We start from the raw sequence: 7,022 nt of genomic DNA, 5'->3' as shown, positions 1-7,022 counted from the left end.
ATATACACACAAATACCTCACATAAATACACATGCATGCAGTGGAACAATAAGGAAAATAGATTAAAACCCCTTCTTGAGTCAGCCATGCCTTTGCAAAATTCCATGGGAAGGCAGACCTGTGTTCTTGAAAGAGATTATGAGGAAAGTTTTTTGCTAGATCCTGGTGGCCCTGTGGAAAGTTCTGCTCTTTTGCACCATTAGTTTCTGCACAGCAACACCTCTCCCTGATTTGAAGTGACCTGAGTCCAAAACGTTTTGTGGAGCAAAGTCAGAAGCTTCAGCCAGTTGGGAGAAAGACAATTTATAGGGCAGCCAGGACTCCAAGAGCTGCAAGCCATTGATGGCAGGGCAAGGGACTCCAGCTGCTGCTGCTGCTGCTTCCCAGCCAGGGTAATAGCATTGTTCAGAAGGCCACAATGGAGCTGGGGAACAGCTTTTCAGGAAAATTACTTTTTTTTTTTTTTTTTCAGGCAAAAAATGCTGCTTTAGTCAATCTGCAAATTACCCAACTTGCTTCAAATGCAAACACGGAAAAAACCTGCAAAACATACAGCCTAGACATTTTATTTTGACAACTCAGATGAAACATTTTGATTTCCTCATGCTGAGAAGCTTAGCATTCTTGAATTTACCTCCATTTAATCTTGTCTGTACCAAAAGATAAAACCTAGTTGTCCTATCCTAAATATTAATTTTTAAAGTTTCTACTATGCTGGAGAAATTGGTTTAAATTATGGTTTAAGGTTGGCAAAGTACAATTTCTTCTCTTCCCTCTTCCAGATTGATTTCCCAGCTCAGTTAAGGGACCAGCTCCCTTTAAGTGGCCCAGTCCATCCCAGATTTTGAGAGCAAATGTGAAGGTGTGATAGGACAGGCTCTGTGCACCCATAGCAGCCTTGCTAAGTCTTCTCCTTCCCTTTCTCAAGGAAACTTTGCTGCGAGCCCGCATGGCTGTTCTGATGCCAGCAAGCTCCCTGCAGATGGAGAGAGCAAATAAAAATGTGCATATTTACATTATACATGCAGATTAGATAGTGTGCATTCCTCACAGCCTGTCCCTGAAACACCCTCCAAAAGGAGTGTGGGGGAGAATGCAAAGAAGTCCAGTCCAACTCTGATCTCCTATTGTCTCACTCCCACACTATGGCAATCAGACAATATGTACCCCCAGCTGATTAACCCTTTCTAGTGACCTGCAGCACGGACAAAGCTCTCAGTCTCTGGCAGTCTCTACCTCAGTGCAAAAAGAGGAAATATTTGCTTACAGAATGGTGCTAAATTAAAAACTCAGCAGAATTATTTGCAGGGCAGCAGTGGTAATAATGGGGAAATTAATTACTGCACTTCTGAGTCTTTGTATGGTCTGGTGGAAGAAGAGAGTGGGAGTGTGGCTACCTTTGTGTGCACACAAGGAGTTACCCTGACACAAAGAAATATAATTTAAATATTGGATTGAAGTCCTGTTGTATTTACAAAGAACTTTTTCAGCCAGGCTGACTTCCTTAGGCCACTCCACTCCTCTCTGAACATCCTTCCTCCTCACAGGTAAGCCTGCTCCCTCTCAAAACTCATTTCAGGCTCTGTGTTTGCTTTCCTCCATCCTCACACCTCTCCCAGACTCACCTTCCTAATGTGAGCTCAATTTGGGATGAAGAGGGAAGTGAGAAGCCAGTGATGGGACACACCCAAAGTCTGCTCCTGAGGATGGTCAAATAAAGAAGTAGGAGGACAAATGGTAGAGCAGTGTCAGACCCATCTCTCCCCAGACCAGGCTGGAAGATTTTTTGGACCCAAATATCTTTCCTTCTGCTGGGTTTTGGATACCTGCCTAGGACTGAGCTATTCAATCCCATCTGCACTGAGAGCACCAAGACCAGAGCTTGGGCCCATGGTAGAACACTCACCTTGCTGCAGGTGCGCCCTTCTGAGAGGCCTTGAGTGAGACACTTACACATGCAAAAAACTTCCATCCTGAATGGAAAGAAGTCTGGGGTGGTGGTTTGCTGACAGACCCAGGCTGGGAGAAGCCTGCAGCAATCAGAGGCCATTTCCTGGGCCACAAGGAGCCACCTGCTGAGCCCACTGCTCCCCATCTCCTCTCCTACGTGTCTGCCCTCTCAAACGTGCTTCCTCAGGGCACTTGTTCTCTTTCTTCATTGAGCAAGCAGCACTCACACCTGCTCCCCTCACCCTCCCACGCGGCTCAGCATTGCAACAAAATTAGGAAACTATGCCCATTTCTCCACAGAAAATCCTTGCAGGGCTCTGCCAGCTGCCACCCCTCTGACAGATGTTCTGCTCAAGCCCTCACTATCGTTCTTACACAGTGGCAGCCTGGGTAAATATTTCACGCCTCATGCCAAACTTTTAGTGCTCTCAGTTGGAGGGAATGGCATCACCAAATTCAGCCTGGGCCATCCACAGCTTTGGGATGCTGATTTCTGAACTCTCCATGGTCTTGCTTGTAGGTAAGTTATAGTTTCTTTGTGCTGTTTTTCTTGAAGTCAGGTTAATTCCAACCTTTTGAGCTGCAAGGAGAGGAGCCTGCACAGTGCCAGCTGCAGGAAAGGGCTTGGCTGAATATAAGATATAGAGGAATGAGAGATTCATGGCATTTTCCAGGCAGATGAATACATTATACTTTTTGATATCTTTTTAAAAGTGCACTTTTCCAATTTATATCCATGAGGTATAAATTGCCTTTGACTTTTTCCATATAGAGTTTGTTTCTGACACTGATAAGCTCATGTGGCTATATGAGATCAAAGCTGTAGATTAAAAAAAAAAAGCACCTGTTTTAGGTCCCAAATCAACCCCCAAATATATGTGCAGACTTAAAATTAGGAAATTGCTCTTGAATTTTTAAAGAAGCTGTTTGAACATTCAGCCCTCATTCACTTAGCATATACAATATTGCCCATTCAGAGCCTTGGAGCCCGGTTTATTTTAGTGTTATATCAATTTGGTGCTCCAGCACTGTAATTCTCTGCTAGGTCAATGCCAATCCTGTTGAGTTCTTTCGAGGTGCAGGGTCTCAGTTCACAGAAGGGCAGGTGCAGAGTTAAGCAATTAGCCCATTGCCATCCTAGAGCATAGGAAAATGTAACGATGACCCGAGATTTTACTGCAGAAAGGGAGCCCCAGATGCAGTGTGTGATTGAAGCTGACAGATCACCGCATTTACAGCAACTTAAATGCAGGTCTGGAGCAATTTTCTGTAAAATTGAAGGAAAATAGTAAAGTCAATGTGTCACAAAGTACCATGCAAATGTTGTGAATAAAAGCTTCAAAGGGTACTAAAGTGCCATTGATTACCTCTGAGAGGTTCTTTAAGATCTCAAGCCCAAGAAAAAGAAGTTCCATATACGCTGTAATGTTAAACCATCATCTCCACATTTCTAGTAATCACCTCTTCTCCAGATGAATCCAGCCATTAGCACCCTGTCAGGGGTTCTCACTAAAGATACACAAGGAAATCGCTCCATCCCAGCTCAGATCAACAGCATTATACCCTTCAAAAGCCACCGTGGTCACCTCTGCTTTGGCAGCTAAGATTTAAAGAGGGATTAACAGGTTTATTCTGAATGATGGCTTAATGCCTTCTGTATCCTTAAAGCCAGTCAGAATTCAGAGGTGGTAGCAAAATTCCTCATCACCTTTCTTTATATTTTCATTGTGCCTCCTACCATGGCTTGTTTTATAGATATAGAGTTTAATAAACTAAGATCATATACTTTTGGGGAGAGGAGAAGAGGAGAAAATTACATGCTTGGTTGGTAATGATAACAAGATTGCCATGGGAAGCGTGTCATTTTGAGGAGGAATTTAGAACAAAGCAGTGCTCACATGGCATGGGTGAGGCGGGCTTGAACCTAACAGTGCAAAATGGAGATGGGGAATGAAAAGGGAAAGCACTGAGTGTTTCCATGTGTAACCTCCAAGGACTGGTATTTTCAGCTCTCAGAAACACTTGTCCATGAGCAATGTCAGGCTGGTACATGTTCTTAGCCCTTTTCAGCCCTTTTCTGAGGCAACAGGCTGATGGCAGAGAGGAAGAAGAGCAGGAGGAATGAGCTGATATTAACTACAGGCAGGTATCCACTCTAGAAAGCTGTGCCATGTCCTGGTTTTTACAGTTCAACAAAGCTGTTGGCAAATGAAAAGTGTTTTGGGAAAAAAAAAGGCAAGCAAATAAAAAGCTTTAATAATTGTTTTAAAGACAAGAGATGTCCACCTTAGACTCTAATCTCCACCCATGTGCCTTACCAGGGGCCAGCTGATTGGCTGAGTTGCATACAATTTGGAAATTCTTGCATGAGAAGCATTGTGGCAATAAACTCCTGCTGGAAGACAGAAACAGCCTGAGATAAGAGCTTGACAGTGAATTTTTTGTGCATTTAGCATAAAACGTCCCTCCATCAAAACTACTTATCTCATCCTTCTTCACAAGCACCTTTGTTGCTGTTTCAACCCCTGAGGGGTTTCTCTCACTTCTTTTTGACACTCTGGGCTTTTCCTAGGCCTGCTGAGTGATGACATTCCCTGAGCTGCTTTCCTGGGAGGCGGAGCGAGAAGGAATGACAGCAAGGCATGTTGCGGGAGCACCATTCTCTGCTTGCCAGTCTCCCATGGACATTTTCAGTGTCAGGCTACCTTGTGAGGAAGGAAGTGAGCACCAGAGGTCCGTTCTCTCTCTGCCTGTGTGGCCAGAGCAGCTCTGTGCTGTTACCACACGGGCTGCCTGCACTGGGACAGGGAGCAGCTTGTGTTTGCAGGGACCTCCGAGGAGAACAGCCTGGAAACGTCACAACTCCTTTCCCTTACAGGCCCGCTCTTGGGAAGTGCAGGAAGAAGCTCGGTCCAGCCACAGACTGCAGCAAGGAGGGTGCTGTCATGCAGAAAATCTTGGCAGAAGCCTCCGAGTGCTGAGCCCTCTCCCAGCACCACCAACCAAGGCAGCCAAGCGAGCGACAGCTACTAACAGGCCATCTCCAGCCTGGCCCAGATCCGAGTGCCTGCCTGAGCCAATGCTCACTAGCACTGTGCTCTACCTAGGCACAGTCAGCCAGGTGGCATTGGCAAGCGACCAAGGCAAGCAGCTCACTCCTGGGGAGCAGTCTTCCATCCGAGGTGGAACGTGACAGGAGATGTGGTGCCCATTGGCAGCGAGATCAGATGTGCCTTATAACAGTTTCTGAAGCTCTGGAACTAGTTCAGGCCTGAAATGTAGAGAAATTTGGTTAACTTGTTCTGTTTTGTCTGAATAGCTTCTCTTTTATTTTTTTGTGCGTGTGGGATCTGGCTTCAGCTCCTGTTGGGAGTGCTGAAATTCCATCACAAAAGCTGCCTCATCACTTAGCTTTTTATTATAGTCTTTCAGCACCACATGACTGTTAGTGAATCTCCAGCCATGCTGGAAATGGGAAAAAAACAATAAATAGCTTTTTAGATAGTGCAAAAAAGACCATGTGTTTCTGCCAACAGCCACCCCCATTTACATTTCCCCTCTCCCCCAACTACCACAAGATGGGATTAACTGGAGGTCCCCATTACCTTCAGGATGATTATTTGCAGTGGGAAGTATTTTTCAAAGTGAGTGACAGCACTGTGGTGGGAGGAAGAGAGATCCCTTGAGGGGCCTCTAACACTCCTCTTTGCATTTTCCATTCCTTAGTAATCACTCCTCTGCAGGCCTGTCCTACAGGGCTGGCCTGCCTAGCCCATAATTGCCAGAGAAATCAAAATATAAAGTATGGCAGCTGCAGGCATCCAGTGGAAAAACATCCCTGCATGCACAGGCACAAGACTAAGGGAGAGAGAGAGGGGAGAGAAAGCACATTAAAGGAAAGGCAACACTTTTAGCAGGCTGGAGTGTCCTTGACCAAAGGAGACATCAAAGACAGCTCCAGTGATTTACTCTTTGACAGGCTGGCATCTCTGTGATTCACAGAGCTAATCAATTAGGTGATACATTCCCCCTCCCTGCCACCCCTTTATTTTTAACAGCTTCTTGCCAAGAGTGGAAATGCTCCACAACTGAATGGGTAACCACATCCAGACCACACTGCAAGACCTGACAAATATCATCCCAGTGGATTGCAAGGGGGTCAGAGCTCTGCTAAAGGGGATTTGTCACTGGGCAAGGCAGCTTAGCCCCATCAACAATGCACGAAACATATTCCTGGGTCACACAAAACAACCAGCATAGCAAAGTTGCACAACCCCTCTATTTAACTGGATTTAGGTCTATCCCTACCTGACCCCATCTGTGCCACATGCAGGCTTTACAAGACATCCAGCACTTCAGACCTTCAGACCTGGGCAAGCAAAGTGGCCTTAAGAAGCACCCCTCCCTCTGAACATATATTTCTACATATCTGAACATACATATCTACACCTCTGAACATAAATTTGTACCCCTGGAGGCGGCAATAGTGACCCTTTCTTAAACCCAAAGGGACTCTTCATCATTCCTCCCATCCTTTTTGGGTGCACATACTTACACACGCACAGGACTAACACAGCAAGTTGGAGGCACTTCAGGGACATCCACACTCACACAGGTACCTTCTATGTCAAATAATTTCCATATTTATGATCTGTCACCTGAATCACAGTTCAGGAACTTACATATGCAAGCACTGACCCTGAGTTCACACAGGCTGTGCCATGTGTGAAGAGAGAGAATGGGAGAAATTAGTAAAAAAAGCAGCATTCTCCTTGTCGGCTTCCTCCAGCTCATTCTGGGTGGGATGTAAGGAAGCAGAGCATGGCTTTACATCTCAAACCAACAGCATCTGCAATAACAAAACCCTTTAGTGTTCAGTGTTGAGTCCTTGACATCTAATGATCAAAAATAAACCACAGCAATCCTGCATTTTCCAAGCAGTGTGTCGAGGGACAGCACTCTCAATATAAAAACATCATGTTGGCAGTCCTATTGAGAAATGAGAGCCACTGTCACAGCACAGCAATTCCTAGTCCTGGGAGGCACAGAGGCTGAGGAATACATGACTACAG

The 7,022-nt window shown here is 45.4% G+C and overlaps 1 long non-coding RNA gene across 1 annotated transcript; it reads left to right on the top strand.

Annotated features, from left to right (window-relative positions):
* The first annotated feature begins 1,849 nt into the window (after positions 1 to 1,849).
* LOC135452315 (uncharacterized) lies at positions 1,850 to 6,407 on the top strand. The gene is made up of 3 exons (XR_010441585.1): positions 1,850 to 2,470; positions 4,523 to 4,683; positions 4,829 to 6,407. It is a non-coding gene; the product is annotated as an uncharacterized LOC135452315 (long non-coding RNA).
* The last annotated feature ends 615 nt before the right edge of the window (positions 6,408 to 7,022 follow it).

Source organism: Zonotrichia leucophrys, chromosome 10 (genome assembly GCF_028769735.1).
Source record: "Zonotrichia leucophrys gambelii isolate GWCS_2022_RI chromosome 10, RI_Zleu_2.0, whole genome shotgun sequence".
Classification (NCBI taxonomy): Eukaryota; Metazoa; Chordata; class Aves; order Passeriformes; family Passerellidae; genus Zonotrichia; species Zonotrichia leucophrys.
Note: the sequence above shows the minus strand (reverse complement) of the source record. Positions and strands in the feature narration are given on the sequence as shown.